Source organism: Oratosquilla oratoria, unplaced genomic scaffold (assembly GCF_046742065.1).
Source record: "Oratosquilla oratoria isolate Oo_2021 unplaced genomic scaffold, ASM4674206v1 SCAFFOLD68, whole genome shotgun sequence".
NCBI lineage: Eukaryota > Metazoa > Arthropoda > Malacostraca > Stomatopoda > Squillidae > Oratosquilla > Oratosquilla oratoria.
The window spans coordinates 245,001-267,500 of record NW_027467732.1 but is presented as its reverse complement, the minus strand read 5'-3'; positions in this window follow the sequence as shown (position 1 = coordinate 267,500).

Genomic DNA, 22,500 nt, shown 5'->3' with positions numbered 1-22,500 from the left:
TTAGGGAAAACAGATTCATATGCTTTAATCGATTTTCGTATGATTTATTTTTTATATCTGGAATCAGTTTTGTGGCTCGCCGTTGTATTTCTTCCAATCTGACAATGTGATATAGACGAGATTAACCTGTTCTTCGACGATTTTCATATTACGATTATTTTTGTCTTTAACTAAGGACTTTATTTAAAAGAAAACTTTCCCTTAGACAATTAAATGTATTTCAATTACATCTTCATTCTGTTACTTTGTAGCTCCCATCAAACGATTCTATTCAACGTAGAAATGTCCTTCCTGAAGTAAAGTGATCAATTTGAATTCCGAGTAAGATTACAAAGAAAAAAAAATTACAAATCTAACCTCTTAACCCTCAGTACCAACTTCTAGTGCTCAGCCACTGCCGATCTCCAGAGGTTGAGCTCCACTGGCCGAGCTCCAGAGGCCGAGCACCAAAGGCGAAGCTCCAGAGGCCGAGCTCTAGAGGCCGAGCTCCAGAGGCCGAGCTCCAGAGGCCGAGCTCCACAGGCCGAGTCCCGAGGCCGAGCTCCCGAGGCCGAGCTCCCGAGGCCGAGCTCCTGAGGCCGAGCTACCGAGGCCCAGTTCCCGAGGCCGAGCTCCACAGGCCCAGCTCCATAGGCCGAGCTCCAGAGGCCGATATCAGAAGGCTGAGCTCCAGAGGCCGAGTTCCACAGGACGAACTCTACTAGCCGAGCTCCCGAGCCCAAGTTCCCGAGGCCGAGCTCCCGAGGGCGAGCTACAGAGGCCGACCTCCCGAGGACTAGCTACAGAGGCCGAGCTCCCGAGGCCGAGCTCCACAGGCCGAGGTCCAAAGTCCGAGCTCCACAGGCCGAATTCCACAGGCCCACATCCACAGGCCTAGTTCCACAGGCCGAGTTCCACGGTTCGAGCTCTAGAGGCCGAGCTCCAAAGGCCGAGCTCCAAAGGCCGAGCTCCACAGGTCGAGTTCCAGAGGCCGAGCTCCACAGGCCGAGCTCCAGAGGCCGAGCTCCCGAGGCCGAGCTCCAGAGTATGAGCTCACGAGGCCGAGCTCCACAGGCTGAGCTCCATAGGCCGAGCGCCAAAGGCCGAGCTCCATAAGCCGAGATACAGATTCCGATCTCCCAAAGCCGAGCTCAAGAGGCCAAGCTCCACAGGCCGAGCTCCCGAGGCCAAGCTCCACAGGCCGAGCTCCCGAGCCCGATCTAGCGAGGCCGAGCTCCCGAGGCCGAGCTCCACAGGCCGAGCTACAGAGGCCGAGCTCCCGAGGTCGAGCTCCCGAGACAGAGCTCCCGAGGCCAGTTCCCGAGGTCGAATTCACCAGGCCGAGCTCCCGAGGCCGAGCTCCACAGTCCGAGCTCCACAGGCCGAGCTCCAGAGGCCGAGCTCCCGAGGCCGAGCTCCAGAGTATGAGCTCACGAGGCCGAGCTCCACAGGCTGAGCTCCATAGGCCGAGCGCCAAAGGCCGAGCTCCATAGGTCGAGCTCGAGATTCCGAGCTCCCAAAGCCGAGCTCAAGAGGCCAAGCTCCACAGGCCGAGCTCCCGAGGCAAAGCTCTACAGGCCGAGCTCCCGAGCCCGATCTCCCGAGGCCGAGCTCCCGAGGCCGAGCTACAGAGGCCGAGCTCCACAGGCCGAGCTACAGAGGCCGAGCTCCCGAGGCTGAGCTCCCGAGGCAGAGCTCCCGAGGCCGAGTTCCCGAGGTCGAACTCACCAGGCCGAGCTCCCGAGGCCGAGCTCCATAGTCCGAGATCCACAGGCCGAGCTCCAGATGCCGAGCTCCAGAGACCGAGCTCCAGAGGCCGAGCTCCAGCGACCGAGCTCCACAGACCGAGCTCCACAGGCCGAGCTCCACAGGCCGAGCTCTACAGGCCGAGCTCCACAGGACGAGCTCCAGAGGCCGAGCTCAAGAGGCCGAGCTCAAGAGGCCGAGCTCCCGAGGCAGGGCTGCACAGGCCGAGCTCAACATGCCGAGCTCCAGAGGCCGAGCTCCACAGGCCGAACTCCAAAGGCGGAGCTCCACAGGTCAAGCTCTACAGGCTGAGCTCCAAAGGCTGAGCTCCAGAAGCCGAGGCCGAGCTCATGAGGCCGAGCTCATGAGGCCGAGCTCACGAGGCCAAGCTCAGGAGATTTCCCGAGTCCGACCTCCCGAGGCCGAGCTCCAGAGATCGAGCTTCACAGGAAGAGCTCAACAGCCCAAGCTCCATAGGCCGTTCTCCATAGGCCGAACTCCACAGGCCAAGCCTCCGAGGCCGAGTTCCACAGGCCGAGCTCCAGAGGCCGAGCTTAAAAGGCCGAGCTCCACACGCTGAACTCCATAGGCCGAGCTCCACAGGCCGACCTCCAAAGGCCGAGCTTCACAGGCCGAGCTCCACAGACCGACCTGCACAAGCCGAGCTCCACAGGCAGAGCTAAAAAAGGCCGAGCTCCCGGGACCGAGGCCTCGAGGCCGGGCTTTCGAGGCTGAGCTAACGAGGCCGAGCTCCCGAAGCCGGGCTCCACGGGCCGAGCTCCTAAGGCCGAGCTCCACAGGCCGAGCACCAGAGGCCGAGCTCCAAAGGCCGAGCTACATAGGCCGAGCTCCATTGGCCGAGCTCCATAGGCCGAGCTCACAAGGCAGAGCTCCCGAGGCCGGGGCTCCACAGGAAGAGCTCAAGAAGCCGAGCTCCAGAGGCCGAGCTCCCGAGGCTGAGCTCCAGAGAGCGAGCTTCAGAGGCCGAGCTCCAGAGACCGAGCTTCACAGGCCGAGCTCCACAGCCCGAGCTCCATAGGCCGTGCCCCATAGTTCGAGCTCCACAGGCCGACCTCCAAAGGCCGAGCTCCACAAACCGAGCTCCACAGGCCGGGCTCCAGATGTCGAGCTACAGAGGTCGAACTCCAGAAGCCGAGCTCCAGAGGCCGAGTTCCACAGGCCGAGCTCCCGAGGCCGAGCTCCACAAGCCGAGCTACAGAGGCCGAGCTCCACAGGCCGAGCTCCACAGGCCGAGCTACAGAGGCCGAGCTCCACAGGCCGAGCTCTACAGGTCGAGCTCTCGAAGCTGAGCTCACAAGGCTGAGTTCCACAGGCCGAGCTCCACAGGCCGAGCTCCACAGGCCGAGCTCCCGAGCCATATCTCCCGAGGCCGATCTCCCGAGGCCAAGCTCCCGAGGCCGAGTTCCACAGGCTGAGCTCCCGAAAAATAAAAAATACTCGGGAGCTCGGCCTCTGTAGCTCGGCCTCGGGAGCTCGGCCTTGGGACCTCGGCCTTGGGAGCTCGGCCTGTAGAGCTCGGCCTGTGGAAATCGGCGTCTGGAGCTCGGCTTCTGGAGCTTGGCATCTGGAACTCGGCCTGTGGAGCTCGGCCGTTGTAACTCGGTCTGTGGACCTATGTAGCTCGAGCTATGGAGCTCGGCCTGTGGAGCTCGGCCTCTGTAGCTCGGCCTGTGGAGCTCGGCCTGTGGAGCTCGGCCTGTAGAGCTCGGCCTGTGGAGCTCGGCCTGTGGAGCTCGGCCTGTGGAGCTCGGCTTCTGGAGCTCGGCCTGTGGAGCTCGGACTGTGCAGCTCAGACTGTGGAGCTCGGCCTCTGGAGCTCGACTTGTGGAACTCGGCCGGTGGAGCTCAGCATGTGGAGCTAGGCCTCTGGAGCTCGGCCTGTGGAACTCCACTTGTGGAACTCGGCCTGTGGAGCTCGGCCTGTGGAGCTCGGCCTGTGGAGCTCGGCCTTTGGAGCTCGGCGTCGAGAGCTGGGCCGGAGCTCGGCCGCGGGAGCTGGGCCGGAGCTCGGCCTCGGGAGCTCGGCCTCTAGAGTTCAACCTCTAGAGCTCGGCCTCAGGAGCTTGGGCTCGGGAGCTCGGCCTCTGGAGGTCGGCCTGTGGAGCTCGGCCTCTGGAGCTCGGCCTATGGAGCTCGGCCTATGGAGCTCGGCCTTTGGAGCTCGCCCATGGGAGCTCGTCTTCGTGAGCTCTGGAACTCGTCTTCGGGAGCTCGGTCTGTTGAGCTCGGCCTATGGAGCTCGACGTTTGGAGCTTGGCCTGTGGAACTCGTCCTCGGGAGCTCGGCCTCTGTAGCATCGGCCTCGGGAGCTCGGCCTGTAGAGCTCGGCCTGGGGAAATCGGCCTCTGGAGCTCGGGATTTGAAGCTCGGCCTGTGGAACTCGCCCTCGGGAGCTTGGCCTCGTGAGCTCGGCCTGTAGAGCTTGGCCTGTGGAACTCGGCCTCTGGAGCTCGGCCTCTGGAGCTCGGCCTCTGTAGCTCGACATCTGGAGCCCCGCCTGTGGAGCTCTGCCTATGGAGCACGGCCTCTGGAGCTCGGCCTCGGGAATACGGCCTGTGAAGCTCGTCGTCTGGAGCTCGGCCTTTGGAGCTCAGCCTCGGGAGCTCAGCCTCGGGAGCTCGGCCTCTGGAGCTCGGCTTCTGGAGCTCGGCCTGTGGAGCCCCGGCCTCGGGAGCTCGGCCTCGTGAGCTCGGTCTCGGTGGCTCGGCCAATAGAGCTCGGATTGTGGAGCTTGGCCTGTGGAGCTGGGCTTTTGGAGATCGGCCTGTGGAGCTTGGTCTCTGGAGCTCGGCCTGTGTAGCTCGGACTGGTGAGTTCAACCTCGGGAACTCGGTTTCGGGAGCTCGGCCTCTGGACCTCGGCCTCAGGAGCTCGGCGTCGGGGGCTCGCCCTTTTTATCTCAACCTGTGGAGCTCTGCCTGTGGAGCTCGGCCTATGGACTTCGGCCTCGGGAACTCGGCCTGTGGAGCTAGGCTTGTGGAGTTCGGCATGTGAAGGTCGGCCTGTGGAGCTCGGCCTCTGGTAGTCGGACTGTGGAGCTTGGACTGTGTAGCTCATCCTTTGAAGCTCGGCCTCGGGAGCTCGGCCTATGGTTTTCGGCCTGTAGAGCTCGGGCTGTGGAGCTCGGCCTTTGTAGCTCGGCCTCGGGATCTCGGCCTCTGGAGCTCGGCCTCGGGAGCTCGGCCTCGGGAGCTCGGCCTCTGTAGCTCGGCCTGTGGAGCTCGGCCTGTGGAGCTCGGCCTCTGTAGCTCGTCCTCGGGAGCTCGGCCTGTGGAGCTCGGCCTTTGAAGGTCGGCCTGTGGAGCTCGGCCTCTGTAGCTCGGCCTGTGGAGCTCGGCCTCTGTAGCTCGGCCTGTGGATCTCGGCCTCTGGAGCTCGGCCTCTGTAGCTCGTCTTCGGGAGCTCGGCCTGAGGAGCTCGGCCTGTGGAGCTCGGCCTCGGGAGATCGACGTCGGGAGCTCGGCCTTGGTAGCTCGGCCTCAGGAGCTCGGCCTCTGGAGCTCGGCCTCGGGAGCTCGACCTCGGGAGCTTGGCCTCGGGAGCTCGGCCTCTGGACTTCGGCCTGGGGAACTCGGTCTTGGGAACTCGGCCTGTGGAGCTAGGCCTGTGGACCTCGTCCTCGGGAGCTCGGCCTCTGGAGGTCGGCCTGTGGAGCTTGGCCTGTGGAGCTCAGCCTTTGAAGCTCGGCCTAGGAGCTCGGCCTATTGTGTTCGGCTTGTGGAGCTCGGGCTGTGGAGCTCGACCTCGGGAGCTTGGCCTCGGGAGCTCGGCCTTTGTAGCTCGGCGTCGGGAGCTCGGCCTGTGGAGCTCGGCCTGTGGAGCTCGGCCTCGGGAGCTCGGCCTGTGGAGCTCAGCCTTTGGAGCTCGGCCTCTTTAGTTCGGCCTCGGGAGCTCGGCCTCGGGAGCTCGGCCTCTGTAGGTCGGCCTCTGGAGCTCGGCCTCTGGAGCTCGACCTCTGTAGCTCGTCTTTGGGAGCTCGGCCTGAGGAGCTCGGCCAAGGGATCTCGGCCTCTGGAGCTAATGCTCGGGAGCTCGGCCTGTGGAGCTCGGCCTCTGGAGCTCGGCCTCTGTAGCTCGGCCTCGGGAGCTCGACCTTGGTAGCTCGCCTCAGGAGCTCGGCCTCGGAAGGTCGGTCTGTGGAGCTCGTCCTCGGGAGCTCGGCCTGTGGAGCTCGGCCTTTGAAGGTCGGCCTCTTGAGCTCGGCCTTGGGAGCTCGGCCTGTGGAGCTCGGCCACTGTAGCTCGTCCTCGCGAGCTCGGCCTGTGGAGCTCGGCCTGTGGAGCTCGGCCTTTGAAGCTCGGCTTCGGGAGCTCGGCCTCGGGAGCCTGGCTTCTGGAGCTCGGCCTCTGGAGCTCGATTTCTGGAGCTCGGCCTCGGGAGCTCGACCTCGGGAACTCGTTCTTGGTAGCTCGGCCTCAGGAGCTCGGCCTCGGAAGCTCGGCCTCGGGAGCTCGGCCTCGGGAGCTCGGTCTCGGGAGCTCGGCCTCTGGAGTTCGGCCTCGGGAGCTCGGCCTCTGGAGCTCGGCCTCGGGACTCGGCCTGTGGAGCTCGGCCTCTGGGGCTCGGCCTCTGGAGCTCGGCCTCTCGAGCACGGCCTCTGGAGCTCGGCCTGTGGAGCTCGGCCAGTGGAGCTCAACCTCTGGAGCTTGGCAGTGGCTGAGCACTAGAAGTTGGTACTGAGTGTTAAGAGGTTAGATTTGTACTTTTTTTTTTTTTGTAATCTTACTCGGAATTCAAATTGATCACTTTACTTCAGGAAGGACATTTCTACGTTGAATAGAATCGTTTGATGGGAGCTAGAAAATAACAGAATGAAGATGTAATTGATATACATTTAATTGTCTAAGGGAAAGTTTTCTTTTAAATAAAGTCTTTAATTAAAGACAAAAATAATCGCAATATGAAATTCGTCGAAGAACAGGTTAATCTCGTCTATATCACATTGTCAGATTGGAAGAAATACAACGGCGAGCCACAAAACTGATTCCAAATATCAAAAATAAATCATTCGAAAATCGATTAAAGCATATGAATCTGTTTTCCCTAAAAGAGCGTAGACTCAGAGGTGACTTGATAAAGGTCTTTAAGATTCTGAAAGGAATTGAAAACGTCAAAAGTGACAAAATTTTCACACTGAATGAGAATCCGATAAGAAACAAGGGTCTCAAGCTGTCAGGAAATAGATTTAATTTGGAAGTAGGTAGAAACAACTTCGCCAGCCGTGTGGTTAATGAATGGAATAAACTTCCTGCAGAGGCAGTGCAATGTAGTTCAGTTCGAAGCTTTAAGAATCGTTTAGATAAACACCTAAGCAAGATGCTGTAATCACTGACATCTATTTTATATTATTTGTTTATTTGTTTGTTATTATTTGTTTGTTTATTATTATTTGCTTGATTGTCATTTATCAGTTATCTGTTAATTTATTATTATTTACTATTTACCTGTTTGTTTATTATTTAACTATACCTATGTATCTATTTACTTTATTTATTTTTTATATTATTACAATTTTTATTTATTTTTATTTTATTTATTTATTATTATAGTAATTTTTTCTGCACCCGACCTAGTTATGGACCAAAAGGTTTCCTGTCGGCTTGGTCCTCCTTTGTAATCTCATGTCTTTAGGAACAACATTCATTTAAGCTTCCAGTACGCTTTCTTTGGTCTTCCTCCTTCTACCCTCGCCTCTTCTTACTCCTCCTCTTCTCTTCTCTTCCTCGTCCTCCTCTCTTCTCTCCATTCCCATGTATCTTCTCCAACCCCTTCTTTTGTAGTTTTGCCTCTTCCATCATTATCTTCTTCTATTTTGTATATATATAAATATATATATATACATATATATATATATATATGTATATATATATATATGTATATATATATATATATATATATATATATATATATATATATATATATATATATATATATATATAACAAATGTGATATATATAAAAGAGCACAGTTTAGAGTGGGTGTTTTTATTGTATTATATATCATAGTCTGGGTATTTTTCAAGATACTCATTTATTCAAAATAAAGAAAATTGACAAAAATACTAGCACATGATATATATATATATATATATATATATATATATATATATATATATATATATATATATATATATATATATATATATATATATATATGTGTGTGTGTGTGTGTGTGTGTGTGTGTGTGTGTGTGTGTGCATGTTGTACATATATATTCCTCTTCTTTTCATTCATTCGGTTTTCTTCGTCCATTTCACCTACTTTCCCGTACCACGTCTTTAGGTTCTTTTCCGCCTTCTAAATTCACGTTTATTTTATTTTATTTATTTTTTTTTTTTACATTTTCTTTCTCATTCTTCCTCCGCCTCCTCCTCCTCCTCCTCCGCCTCCTCCTCCTCTTCCTCCTTCTCTTTCTCCTCTTTTTCCTTGTCCTCCTTCTCTTCCTATTCCCTGTCATCTTCCTTCTCTTCCTCCTCCTCTTCCTTCTCCTCCTCCTTCTCCTCTTCCTCCTCCTCCACCTCCTCCTTTTCCTACCTCTTCTTCGCCTCCTCCTCCTTATTTTCCTTCTCATCCTCCTCCTCTTCTTCCTCCTCCTCCTTCTCTTCCTTCTCCACCTCCTCTTCCTTCTTCTTCTTCTCCTCCTTCTCCTCCTTCACTTCCATACAACCAACCGTTGCAGATGTATAACTTGTTGTTGCCTATTGTATTTCTACATACAATAGTACGCTGACAAGGAAGATGATGATTCGTAAGTAGAATTTTATTAATACAATAACAACAACTAAAGCATGTTTCTGATACGGTCTGTGTCTAGGAGACGGAAAGAAGAGAGAGAGAGAGAGAGACAGAGAGAGATAGTGAGATAGATAGGTAAACAGATACATAGGCAGAGAGATATATAGACAGATAGATAAAGATAGGTAGATCGATCGATAGATAGATAGATAGAAAGATATATAGATAGATAGATAGATGGACAGATAGATAGATAGAAAGAGAGACAGGCAGAAAGAGATATAGACAGGTGGAGGAAGATATAGATAGAGATAAGATAGGTATATCGATAGATAGATAGAGAGAGAGAGAGAATGGTCAAAGAAGAATAAAGGAGGGGAAAGTGGGCAACAAAGGTTAAGAAAAGAAAAGAAAAGACAAAGATGGTGAGAGAGAGAGGAGAGAGAAAGAGAGAAACACCAAGGATATAAACTCTTCATTCCTGTGTCACATGTTACGTGTACATAGACACAAGCACGTTCGCACACACACACACACACACACACACACACACACACACACACACACACACACACACACACACACACACACACACACACACACACACACACACACACACACACTAAGACTTTATATATGTACTTGATATAGAGTGCAAATGTTCTGGTGCCCATGCGTGCCACATACTTTAAAGTAGCGAGTTAATTAAATAAAATATCATTAATAATAATAATAATAATGCCGAGCTGCACAGGCCGAGCTCCACAGGTCGAGGTCCAGAGGCCGAGCTCCACAGGCCGAGCTGCAAAGGCCGATCTCCACAGGCCGAGCTCCAGAGGCCGCGCTCCAGAGGCCGAGCTCCCGAGGACGAGCTACAGAGGCCGAGCTCCACAGGCCGAGCTCCACAGGCCGAGCTCAGGAGGCCGAGCTCCACAGGCCGAGCTCCAAAGGTCGAGCTCCACAAGCCGAGCTGCACAGGCCGAGCTCCACAGGCCGAGCTCCCGAAGCCGGGGCTCCACAGGCCGAGCTCCCGAGGTCGAGCTCCCGAGGCCGAGCTCCCGAGGCCGAGCTCCCGAAGCCGGGGCTCCACAGGCCGAGCTCCACAGGCCGAGCTACATAGGCCGAGCTACATAGGCCGAGCTTCACAGGCCGAGCTCCAAAGGCCGAGCTCCACAGGCCCAGCTCCACAGGCCGAGCTCCAGAGACCGAGCTCCAGATGCCGAGCTCCACAGGCCGAGCTCCAGAGGTCGAGCTCCAAAGGCCGAGCTCCAGAGTCTGTTTTCCCAAGGCCGAGCTCTACAGGCCGAGCTCCCAAAACTGAGGTCCTGAGGCCGACCTCCCGAGGCCGATCTCCACAGGTGGAGCTCCATAGGCTGAGCTCCACAGGCCGAGCTCCACAGGCCGAGCTCCACAGGCCGAGCTCCACAGGCCGAGCTCCACAGGCCGAGCTCCACAGGCCGAGCTCTATAGGCGAGCTCCACAAGCCGAACTCCACAAGCCGAGCTCCACAGGCCGAGCTCCACAGGCTGAGTTCCACAGGCCAAGCTCAACAGGCCGAGCTCCACAGGCCGAGCTCCACAGGCCGAGCTCTACAGGCCGAGCTCTCGAGGCCGAGCTACACAACGGAGCTCCCAAGGACGAGCTCCCGAGGCCGAGCTCCACAGGCCGAGCCCCACACATCGGAAGCTCGGCCTCGGAAGATCGGGTTCGGGAGCTCGGCCTCGGGAGCTCGGCCTCAGGAGCTCAGCCTCAGGAGCTCGGCCTCGGGAGCTCGCCCTTTTGAGATCGGCCTGTGGAGCTCGGCCTGTGGAGCTCGGTATGTTGAGCTCGGCCTGTGGAGCTAGGCCTGTGGAGCTCGGCCTGTGAAACTAGCCCTCGGGAGCTCGGCCTCCGGAGCTCGGTGTCAGGAGCTCGGCCTCGGGAGCTCGCCCTTTTGAGCTCGGCCTGTGGAACTTGGTATGTTGAGCTCGGCCTATGGAACTCGGCCTCTGGACCTCAGCCTCTGGAACTCGGCCTGTGGAGTTGGGCCTTTGAGGCTCGGCCTCAAAAGATCGGCCTCGGGAGCTCGGCGTCTGGATCTCGGCCTCACGAACTCGGGCTGTGGAGCTCGGCTTATGGAGGCCTGTGGAGCTGGGCCTATGTAGCTCGGCCTGTGGAGCTCGGCCTGTGGAGCTCGGCCTGTGGAGCTCGGCCTGTGGAGCTCGGCCTGTGGAAGTCGGCCACGGGAGGTCGGCCTCGGGAGGTCGGCCTCGGGAGGTCGGATTTGGGAGCTCGCCCTTTTGAGATCGGCCTGTGGAGCTGGGCCTGTGGAGATCGGCCTGTGTAGCTCGGCCTGTGGAGCTCGGCCTGTGGAGCTCGGCCTGTGGAGCTCGGCCTGTGGAAGTCGGCCACGGGAGGTCGGCCTCGGGAGCTCGGCCTCGGGAGCTCGGCCTCGGGAACTTGACCTCAGGAGCACGGCCTGTGGAGCTCGTCCTCGGGAGATCGGCCTTCGGAGCTCGGCCTAGAAAGATCGGGCTCGGAGCTCGGCCTCTGGAGCTCGGCCAATGGAGCTCGGCTTATGGAGCTCGGCCTGTGCAGCTCGGCCTGTGCAGCTCGACCTGTGGAGCTCGGCCTGTGGAGCTCGGCCTGTGGAGCTCGGCCTGTGGAGCTCGGCCTCTGGAGCTCGGCCTCTGGAGCTCGACCTTTGGAGCTCAGCCTCGAGGGATTGGGCTCGAGAGCTCGGCCTGTGGAGTTCGGCGTCGGGAGCTCGGCCTGTGGAGCCTGGCCTGTGAAGCTACTCTGTGGGGCTCGGCCTGAGGAGCTCGGCCTCGGGAGCTCGGACTCATAAGCTCGGCCTCTGGAGCTCAGCCTCTGGAGCTAGGCCTCTGGAGCTTGGCCTCGTGAGCTCGGCCTTTAGAGCTCGGGTTTTGGAGCTCAGCCTTTGGAGCTCGCCCTCGGGAGCTCGCTCTTTTGAGCTCGGCTTGAGGAGCTCAGCCTTTGGAGCTCAAGTCTATCATCATTAAAGAGAACTCTTTTTTCGGGTTTATCTCTCCCGAGCACGATTGCTATCTACGCTACTTATTACAATGTAGGGAATTTTCACAACTCTACACAAAGAACGCGCTGGGCTGGCGAAGCTAGGAGAAGGTTTGGAACAAGTTGTTAGAATGGTGTTTCTGAATGGCTTCCCAGATCACGTATCCGCTTGTCTACAGGGAGCATGGACTTGTTAGTAGTCTGTGCTAGACTTCTCACAAGGACACACAAAGGTAGCCCATTAGATGCAACAGCGATAGAGAAATCAAAAGGCTTTGCACGAGACCGAGGATCGAGATGCCACTACAATGACTCACCCGGGAAGAGGGGAGACCTTCTGGATCAGAGTCCACCGGCCAACAGAAAAAGGAAAAAGGGCTGACCACAACGGATGGTGGAGACCACCTAGGATGCATTGTTATATGTGTGGGAGCTCTGGCCATATCGTGAGGGATTGTGGAGAGACTTAACCTATCTGTTACGAATGTAGAGAACCAGGACATATCGCTCGACAAAGCGAGCAGGGAAGCGAACAAGGGGCGGCTGCTGTGCGAGTTGCCTACGAATCAATGTAAGGGCACTCCCCAACCGTATGCCAATTGTAGATGTCTAGCTGAGAGGAAGACGTGCAAGAGCACTAGTAAATTCCGGCTCTTCAACCACGATTGTAACGGCCAACCTGATTAAAGGATTCAAACAGGGAGATGTGGCCCTGATGACAGTTGACGGAAGGGAGACAAAGTGCAAAGGCGACCAAGAAGTTAAATGACGGTGGAGGGCATTCCGATACGAGTCGGTCATAGAGGGAACTGAAGTGGTGCTGGGAATGGATGCAATTACACAGCTCGGAGAAGTCATGTTTGTCGCCGGACAAGTGAGGAATGGAATGATACGTGACTCGAGTACGAAATGGAGAAGGAGGAGCCATCAGAGGCCGGATATAGACGTAGGAATGACAATGAGGGCCATGGAGGGCAGTGTCGCTACGAAGCTCGACTTTAACGAGAAGGCGGCACCTTGTACCACCGTCGGACGTATTGGAACACTTAGCTCGATTTGGATTGGTCTCAAAGGAGCCGGAACTGATGGAAGGAGGAACAGTGTTGGGACTGCGACTAAAGAGGGACGGGAGAGGAAACCTGATGTTCAGGAGAGGCAACGACATCCCAGATGTAACGGACGAGATGAGCAGACGAGAGCTCTTCTCGCTGTGTGGCAAATTGGTTGGTCACTACCCGATCGCAGGTTGGCTCCGTGTGGGGCGTGCAGTTATATTAAGAGACGGTGACAGAAACACGTGAAAATTGGTTTGCAGAAAAACCACTGGTGAATGAGAAACGTAGTCCGAACGTTTTTATCTATCTAAGACATCTTCAGATATTCTCTGAAGATGTCTTAAATAGACGAAAACGTTCGGACTACGTTTCTCATTTACCAGCGTTTTTTTCTGCACACACACACACACACACACACACACACACACACACACACACACACACACACACACACACACACACACACACACATAAGTGTGTGTGTGTGTGTGTGTGTGTGTGTGTGTGTGTGTGTGTGTGTGTGTGTGTGTGTCTGACGTGGTGGATAGGCTTGGAAATTTTAATTATTACAAAACCTATCGATAGAGAAGAAATATCTGCAGGGTCACCAATATCGAACAGGTTTTGTAAGAAAGATCAGACAAAGAACAGATGATACAGTCGCAGGACTCACTGCTAACTGGCACGTCCCTGATGACGAACAGGGAAATTCATCATAGATATATGGGGTACCATCATGGTGGCGTGGACCATCGGGCACCCTTTAGATATATAGGGATCCACCGAATTTAACGAATAAGGTGACATCAGAGAAATATCTCATCAGACACCAGTTGGAAGGGAGGTTAGGTTACTTCCTAAAAAATCACTCATAGCCAAATGAATTGCACAACCAAAAGAAACCCGGGCGTTCCTGTCTGATCATTGTCTCCTCAAGGTCCAACCTTATTGCCTTCTGTGCTTACGGGCAGTGTGCCACCAAATCAGAGTAAACACTTTCCAAGCAGATCCAGGTCTTGGACATTAAACAACATGAAGAAAATGAAGATCTATACTTACAACGTAAGAACGCTTTCAGAGGACCACAGGCTGAAGTGTTTAATGGAAGGACTAGACCACATCAAGTGGGACATCGTAGGACCGAGCTAAGTCCGAAGCGCGGAAGAAAAGATAATACAGTAACAAGATAGTTAACACCTGTTCTACTATAGAGCTAAAGACAAACAAAGATCTAGTGGAGTAGGATTCTTGATAAACCGAAAGGTTGCCGGTAACGTAGTCAAGTTCAGTAGTTTGTCAGACAGGGTAGCTTGGATTGCGATTACGGTGTGTAAAAAGTATACTTAAACATAATTCAAGTTTATGCACCAATTTCACAGAGTTCAGACGATGAAATTGAGAACTTCTATGATTATTTAAGTCAAATAATAGATAAAAAAAAAACTAGGTACACGTTGGTAATAGGCGACTTAATGCTAAAGTGGGGAAGAAGATGGGAGATGAGTCGTGCATTGGAAAGTTTGGAGTGGGTGAAAGACATGAGAGAGGCGAGATGTTAGTCAATTTTGCAGAGAACTACATGAGGATAATGAACACTTACTTCCAAAAGCGTGTAGTTCAGTAGTTTGTCAGACAGGGTAGCTTGGATTGTGATTACGGTGTGTAAAAAGTATACTTAAACTAGTTCAGGATTATGCACCAACTTCACAGAGTTCAGATGATGAAATTGAGTACTTCTATGAATATTTAAGTCAGGTAATAGATAAACAAAACCTAGGTACACGTTGGTAATAGGCAACTTTAATGCTAAAGTGGGGAAGAAGATGGGAGATGAGTCGTGTATTAGGAAGTTTGGAGTCGGTGAAAGAAATGGCAGAGGCGAGATGTTAGTCAATTTTGCAGAGAACTACATGAGGGTAATGAACACTCTTTCAAAAGCTTGTAGGTCGTAAATGAACCTAGAGAAGTCCAAATGGAATCATATTAGATGAGAACAAGAATATTAGCAATGTTACGGTCATAAATTAAGTCAGCATAAAGTAGTGACCATAGAATAGTAGGTTGCACAGCTAAATTCAATTTCAGAGTCGAGAGAAATAAAGTAGTTAAAAAAAATAAGCCTTGCGAAGGTTAAGGATTATAAGAGGAATTTCAGTTAGAAATTAAAATAGACTTAAAGCCCTAAGAACTAACGAGGACACCGTCGAAGATATGAATTTGAATTCAATGAATATCATTAGGGAATCGGCAGAGAAAGTAGGAAGCACAAAAACTATTAGAGAAAACAAATATTCCTAAATAACAAATGACCTAATTAAAAGAAGAAGGACCAGACAGATTAAGAACAGGAGAGACGAAATAGAAAGAGTTGCACTAAACAAGCTTATCAACAAAAAGCAGAGATCAGAGAAAAGAAAATCATGGATGAAATAGAAGAAACTATCCGGAAAGGTAAAATTATTAAAAGGGCCGAGCGCAGACATGCTTTAGAAAGAAAGCAAATGATATGCTTGAAATATAGAAATGGAGAGATAATTAAATGCACAGACAGAATGGTAAAAAGAGTGGAAGATTTTTACCAAGAGCTTTATTCGTCGAAGACCGTAGTTGAGTCAGTAAATTCATCTATAAACGTTAGTGCTGTACCAAAAATTACAAAGGAAGAAGTAGAGCTTCCACTAAAAATATGAAACGAGGAAAAAACGCCTGGAGAAGATGGTATATCGATAGATCTTTTGAAAGACGCAGGGAAAGAAGTTCATACTAAGCTAGCTCAGTTGTACACCCAGTGCTTGCGTCAAGAAAGCGTTCCTGAATCCTGGTGTAATGGTATAGTGATTTTGCTACATAAAAAGGGACACTAAAAACACCTTAGTATCAAATAACAGATCAGCTTGCTATCAAATATATATAAAATATTCTCCAAGATATTTACATATAAAATAAGTCAAGTTTTAGATGAAAACCAAGAGAATAGGCAGACTTTTGAAGCGGACATTCAACTTTAGACCATTTGTAGGCGATGAATCAACAAATAGAGAAGACGACAGAATACAATATTCATCTTTGTTTAGCTTTTGTAGATTATGATAATGCCTTTGACTCAGTACAACAGATAGCACTACTAAGCTCGCTTCGCAAGCAGGATGCAAACGAACAGATCGTAGGGGTTCTAAAAAAAGATTTATGCAAAAGTTACCGCAGTAATTCGACTACATAAAGATACAGAAAAAAAGCAAGATCGAGAAAGGCGTACGGCAAGGCGATGCAATTTCACCCAAATTGTTCACAGCATGCTTGGAAGAGATTTCAGAAGGTTGAGTTGTTAGGAGAAAGGTTTGAAGATTAATGGCGCATATTTGAACCACATAAGATTTGCGAATGTAATTATTCTTATTTGAGAAAGAGCAGAAGATTTGCAAGATATGCTGAGTGATCTGAACAAGGAAAGTCTCAAAGTAGGTTTAAAAGTGATTAAAAGTAAAACCAATGTTTAACACGAAAGTTTTAAATAGAGATCATAATCGATGGTGAGTCTTGAAGAAGTTGAAAAGTATAATTATTTAGACCACGTGGTGAAAGTGACAAAAGATCATGATGATGAAATAAAAGGACATATCAAAATTGGTTGGAAAGTGTTTGGTAAGTATAATAAAATCCTGAGAGGCTCTCTACCTTTATGTATGACACTTAAAGTTTACAATCAATGCAATCTGTCAGCAATAATCTGCGGCTGTGAGACTTGTAAACTGACGAAGGCGATATAAACAAAGCTAAGGATTACACAGAGGAGAATGGAGAGATCAAAGATGGGAATAACGCTGAGAGACCGGAAGAGAGGAAGTTGGGTGAGAGAGCAGACTAGAGTGAAAGATATTGTGGAGGCTATAAAAGAGAGGTAATGGAATTGGACAAGTAAGTGCGAACAACTGATGAACGATGGAGCAAGTGTGTTACTGAGTGGACGCCGCGAGATGGGAAGCGTGAAAGAGGGAGACCAGACAGAAGGTGGAGAGACGAAATTGAGAAGATTACATGAGTGACGTGGCAGAGGTTGGCGCGGTCGTGCGAATCATGGAATGCTATGAAGGAGGCCTTTGTTCAGCAGTAGACTCAGGATAACTGATTTTATATTATATATATATATATATATATATATATATAATATATATGTATGTATATATATACATATATATATATTCATATATATATACATACATATATATATATATATTGTTACATCTGCGATGTATACTTGCCAAATATGTAATTGTTATAGTTTCGAGGAAATGTCATGTTACGTGTGTTCGTATTGTGCTGCTTTGGTTATGTCCAAATATGTCACCGTAAGGTATTTTCTTTATGTATTGTATGTATTTATTAATGTAACTATGGTATTAGTTTATAATGATATTGATTGTTTTTTGGTAATATGTTGATTATTCAAGTGTCCATTGCGCAGGCGTCTCTGCTACGTCACAGGCCGTGACGTAAAAATATTTCGTTTGTATTTCCCGCTTAAACAATGTAGGCTCGTCAGGCTAGGTAAATCCCGCCCCCCTTGTAGTATCCAACGAGTCTATACGATTGTCCAGACCCTGCTTAAACCTACTACACGGGTCAGATTCAAAATGCCAGCCTTGAGGTTAGTACCATTTTCCCTTGATATAGCAGCAAGCCAGATTTACTAGGACTTAGCTTTGTAGAGCCCTATATAAGTGAAGCGCGGAGTGAGTAGCATTGGGCTTAGGATTAGCTTATATTTCATGACTGTTTGGTGATCTGTGACCCGGTCTTACGTCTATTCAATCCCGTTAAAACCTTCGAACTTGATTCTTTTGTGTAAAGTCAAATGTATGATCAGAAGTCAGATGTATTATGTAAAATCATGTTTGTTTAATTGTAATAGTGTCCGGTTTAATTGTAATAGTGCCGGTGACCAATTCTTTCCTCCAAAGACAGGCGAAGAAAGAAATGGCAGAATCCTGTCAAAGAAAGCCCCACAGGAAGGCAAATCAACGAGGACAGCCAATCCAGAAGCCTGATCTTACAAGAAACAACCGGACCACTCGTAATAGCCAAAACAATTACCAAACAATGCAATACCAACCACGTTACCAAGGCAATACTCATCGACAATACCAAGCCAACTGGTGCAATGGTACTCGCCCTAACTACCATACCAGACGAGGCCAGGTGTCAAAGAACACCAGACTAACGGTACACAATGTGGCAGCAAAACCGACAAACAAAAAACAAACAAACGCCTATTACTACAGTTACCCTAGTTACTATGCCCAAGGTATTCAGGAACACTACCAGAGTAACCATTGCTATTGGTGTCAAGATGGAAACCGATGCTTTCCAAATTAGAATTCAAGGAATTACCCTGAAAATACCTACATCTCATGTCGGTACGCTCCAAGACAGAAAAATCACACATTCTTCATTCAGAACATGAATTACTATCATTACTAATTGTACCATCAATAAAATAGATGAAAATAGCATTAAATAAAGTGAAAGAATAAATCATAAACATAAATGTAACATATAATTAATAACAATAAATATATAGACATAAAATGTAATAAATACTTAAACAAAATCAAATTTTTAGAAATATAAACGACGAAGATAAAATAGAAAATAAAAATAGAAAACAAATATTGAAGAAAAATAGTTACAAAATACATAAAAACGTTAAAGAAAAAATTGGTAAAATAAAACTAAAGATATAATAACAATAAAAGTCAGATGAAAAAAAAATTCCCCTCAGCTGAATAAAATACCCCAGTGACCCATGTAGGGAACTGGCCAATAAACAACACAGATGCTTAAGTATACTACAACATACCTCACATTTCTTTTGGTGTTATCATGATGGCTATTATTATTTATTACCTTATTACACACTATTATGACACCTGAGCATCATTCCAAGTTACCTCTGGTTATCCTGATCATGACTGAATTACATGTATTAATGTGATCATCATTTATCATCATATTGAACCCTTATTATTGTCATCATTAACAAATTTTCAAGCTTAATCTGTCACATTCTCAAAATCATTCTGGACAGCACCATGCAAGTCTTACTTTTGACTTATGGATCATTGTTTCCAATACATTTGTCTGGATTGAAATGCTGGCTACTGCTAGGGCCTTTGAAAGCCGGGGACCAGCCTGTACTTTCTTCCAGGACCCAAGAGCTAAGAAGGGCACCACAGTAGCCATACATCTATCGCCCCTCTAGAACACACTTTCTACTATCCCCAATCCAACATACTTTCATTTACATACAGAAACATCTCTATACTTATTACACCACAATTACTTCTTTTAATTAGTGTTGTAGGCCTACTGTATTTGTATAGACTAGACATTATACCCTCAATTTTGAGAAAAAACTTGGCCTGGCTCAGGGTCTTTTAAGATTTCTTGTACTGCCTTCCAAGAAACCCTTGGTATAATTAGGGAGATAGTGACAGAATATGCTGTCAGTCTGTCACTCTCTCGTTCTTAGCATCACTCAGGAGCACCACTCATAAGTAAAATAGCAATGGGTTTCCCATCAACCTGATTTCGAATCTCATAGACAGCTTTTCTCCCTCTTCTTTGGTAGGAGATAGAATGAGGAGCTGCTGTAAGACTTTGAAAAGGGATTCATAGTAAGGTTTTTATATTGTCAAAGTTTGCTTTCCTGAAGTCTGGTACTTGAACGTTATTCGTACTTTTTAATTTTTCCCAAATAACATTAAATCTTATTTCTTGATGATCGCTAGAGCCTAGACTATCTCCCACTATTACGCTGCTAATTTGGTGCTCATTATTAGTTAGAATTAAGTCCAGGGTATTTTGTCCCCTCGTGGGATCGGTAAACACTTGTTTTAGGAAATTATCCTGCACCACATCTAGGAATGTCTTCGCTTCATGATCTCCTATTAAAGTTTCCCAGTCAATGTTTCTATAATTAAAATCTCCCATGATCACAACGTTTTTGTACTGGGACGCTCTGTGAATTTCATGAATCAGGGGATCAGTCTGCTCAGTGCTGAGGTTAGGTCTATACAAGACGCCAATAATAACTTTCTTATTCTTGCCTATAATCTCTACCCAAATAGATTCCGTACAGTCCTCTTCCTTAATCGAATTGTTGATTATACATTTTAATGCATTTTTAACGAAAAGTGCTACACCTCCCCCACTCCTGCCAACCCTATCCTTGTGAAAAAACCTGACCTCAGTGACGACTACTGCTCATATGTATCCACACATACATATATGCATACATACATCCATACATACAGGTGTACATACAGGCATACATATATGCATACATACATGCATACTGTATATACATATATACATACATATATGCATACATACGTGGAAGCATACTTATATGCATGCCCACAGACATACATAACCACATTAACGCATATATACATGCTTATATACACGCATACATACATACACACATACATATATATATATACACTGTATATATAATATATATATATATACATATATATATATGTATATACATATATATATATATATATATATATATATATACATATACATACATACGTACGTACATACATGCATACATACATACATACATACATACATACATATATATATACATGCATATATGCATAGTCAAATATATGTATACATAGATATGTGTATGGCTACATACAATCATAACTGCACATATACATATATACATAAATATATACATACATACCAACATACTTGAATATATACATACATTCATATATGCATATATATAAGCATACATGCAGACATTTATCCACACATTTTCATGCATACATGTGTACCTGCGTGCATACAATAATACAGATGTACATAGTTACATATTTGCAAACATACACATGTCAGTACCTACATACATTCATATTTGCATGCATACACATACGCTTACATCCATACATACATGTACAAATATATGCATACACGCATACATACAAATATATATACATGAATGCAACCATATATTCATATATTCATATCCGCATGTATACGTATTCACATATATGCATAAATATACATGTCTATGCCTACATACACAAATGCATACATACATACCTATATACATACACATACATAAATACATATATCCACGTGTATTTGTACACGTACCCATACTTATATATATATATACATACTTATATACATACATACATTCATACGTATATAAATACATGCGCACTTACATACATACTTACGTACATACATACATACACACATACATACATATACACATATACATACATACACATACATACAAACATACACACATGTATACATACATATATGTATGCATGTATACTTATAGATATGAATATATGAAGTCATGCAGACATGTATGTATGTATACAAATATTCATGCATGCATATATGCATTTATATTCATTTTACATATATGGATACATAGACATGTGCATAACTACATACATTCATAATTGCCTATATATATATATATATATATATATATATATATATATATATATATATATATATATATATACATTCATACCTACATTCATATATACATGCATGCAGACATCCAGATATTTGTGCATATATGTTATCATGCATACATGTTCCCATACGTGCAAACAATAATACATATGTACATAGTTACATATTTGTATATATACACATGTGAATGCCCACATACATTCATATTTGCATGCATACATGCTTGCATACATATATACAAGCGTATATACATGTATACGCATTCATATATATTCTTACATATACATATGTATGCCTATATACATACATACATACATGCTTGCAAACGTACATACATACATACATACATACATACATACATACGTACATACATACATTCGTATATAAATACATGCGTACTTACATCCATACATACATACGTAGACACATACATACATGCATACATACATACATATATATATATATATATATATATATATATATATATATATATATATATATGTATATATATACATACACACAAGGATATACACAAACATCCTTCATCTGAGACGTCTGTTTGTCAGTCATGGATCTGTTATCTTTCCGAAGAACCTCGAGACCATTTGGGGGACTTCGGCGACAAGCGGACACTATTTGGCCAACTCGGCGAGACTCGGCCACAGAGGACAGCCGACAACAAGACGAATATAAAGAGGAATTTAGAAGAACGGCAATGGAATACGTTGATAAAAGACTATATGGAGCCACGGACGGAATACAGGACATACTTAAGGATGAAACGCACGAGAGGCTGTTTAGCCGCTCAACCGCTGCGGCTGTTTAGCCGTTTTTATATAACACACTACTTTTAATGGAATTGCGCGCATTAGCGGTTAAGTGACTAATGCGCGCAATTCCATTAAAAGTAGTGTGTTCTATAAAAACGGCTAAACAGCCTCTCGTGCGCCCGTAGCCTAAAAGGCAATTTCGCCTGGAGGAAGGAAGGCGGAGAGCCTCCTTCGGCGAAGATCTGTCCGCGCAGCTCCTTGACGAAGTTGACACACGGTGGAGGACAGGAAAAGTGGGCGTTGGTGGGCGGGCCGACAAATAATTCGTTCCTTTTTATTTTTTTTTTATTTTTTTTATTTTTATTTTTTTTTTTTGCCGAGGGCGGAAAAAGTGGTCGGATAATGCGGGTGGGCTGACCGATGGAAATTAATTCGTATATATATATATCTTTTCCGGCAAAGGGCGGAAAACGTGGTCGGCATGATATGCCTGATACACTGCTCGGATGAAGAATCTGATCATACTGTATTGTGTCACCACAGAACATGGGATCATGGAAAACTTTTCTGAGGGCAGCACAAATCAGGAAATATGGTCCACTTTTGGAGTTCGCCAAAGACTTGCCTAATGGCCAAATGCCAGGGATACAATATCATCGTAGGTCC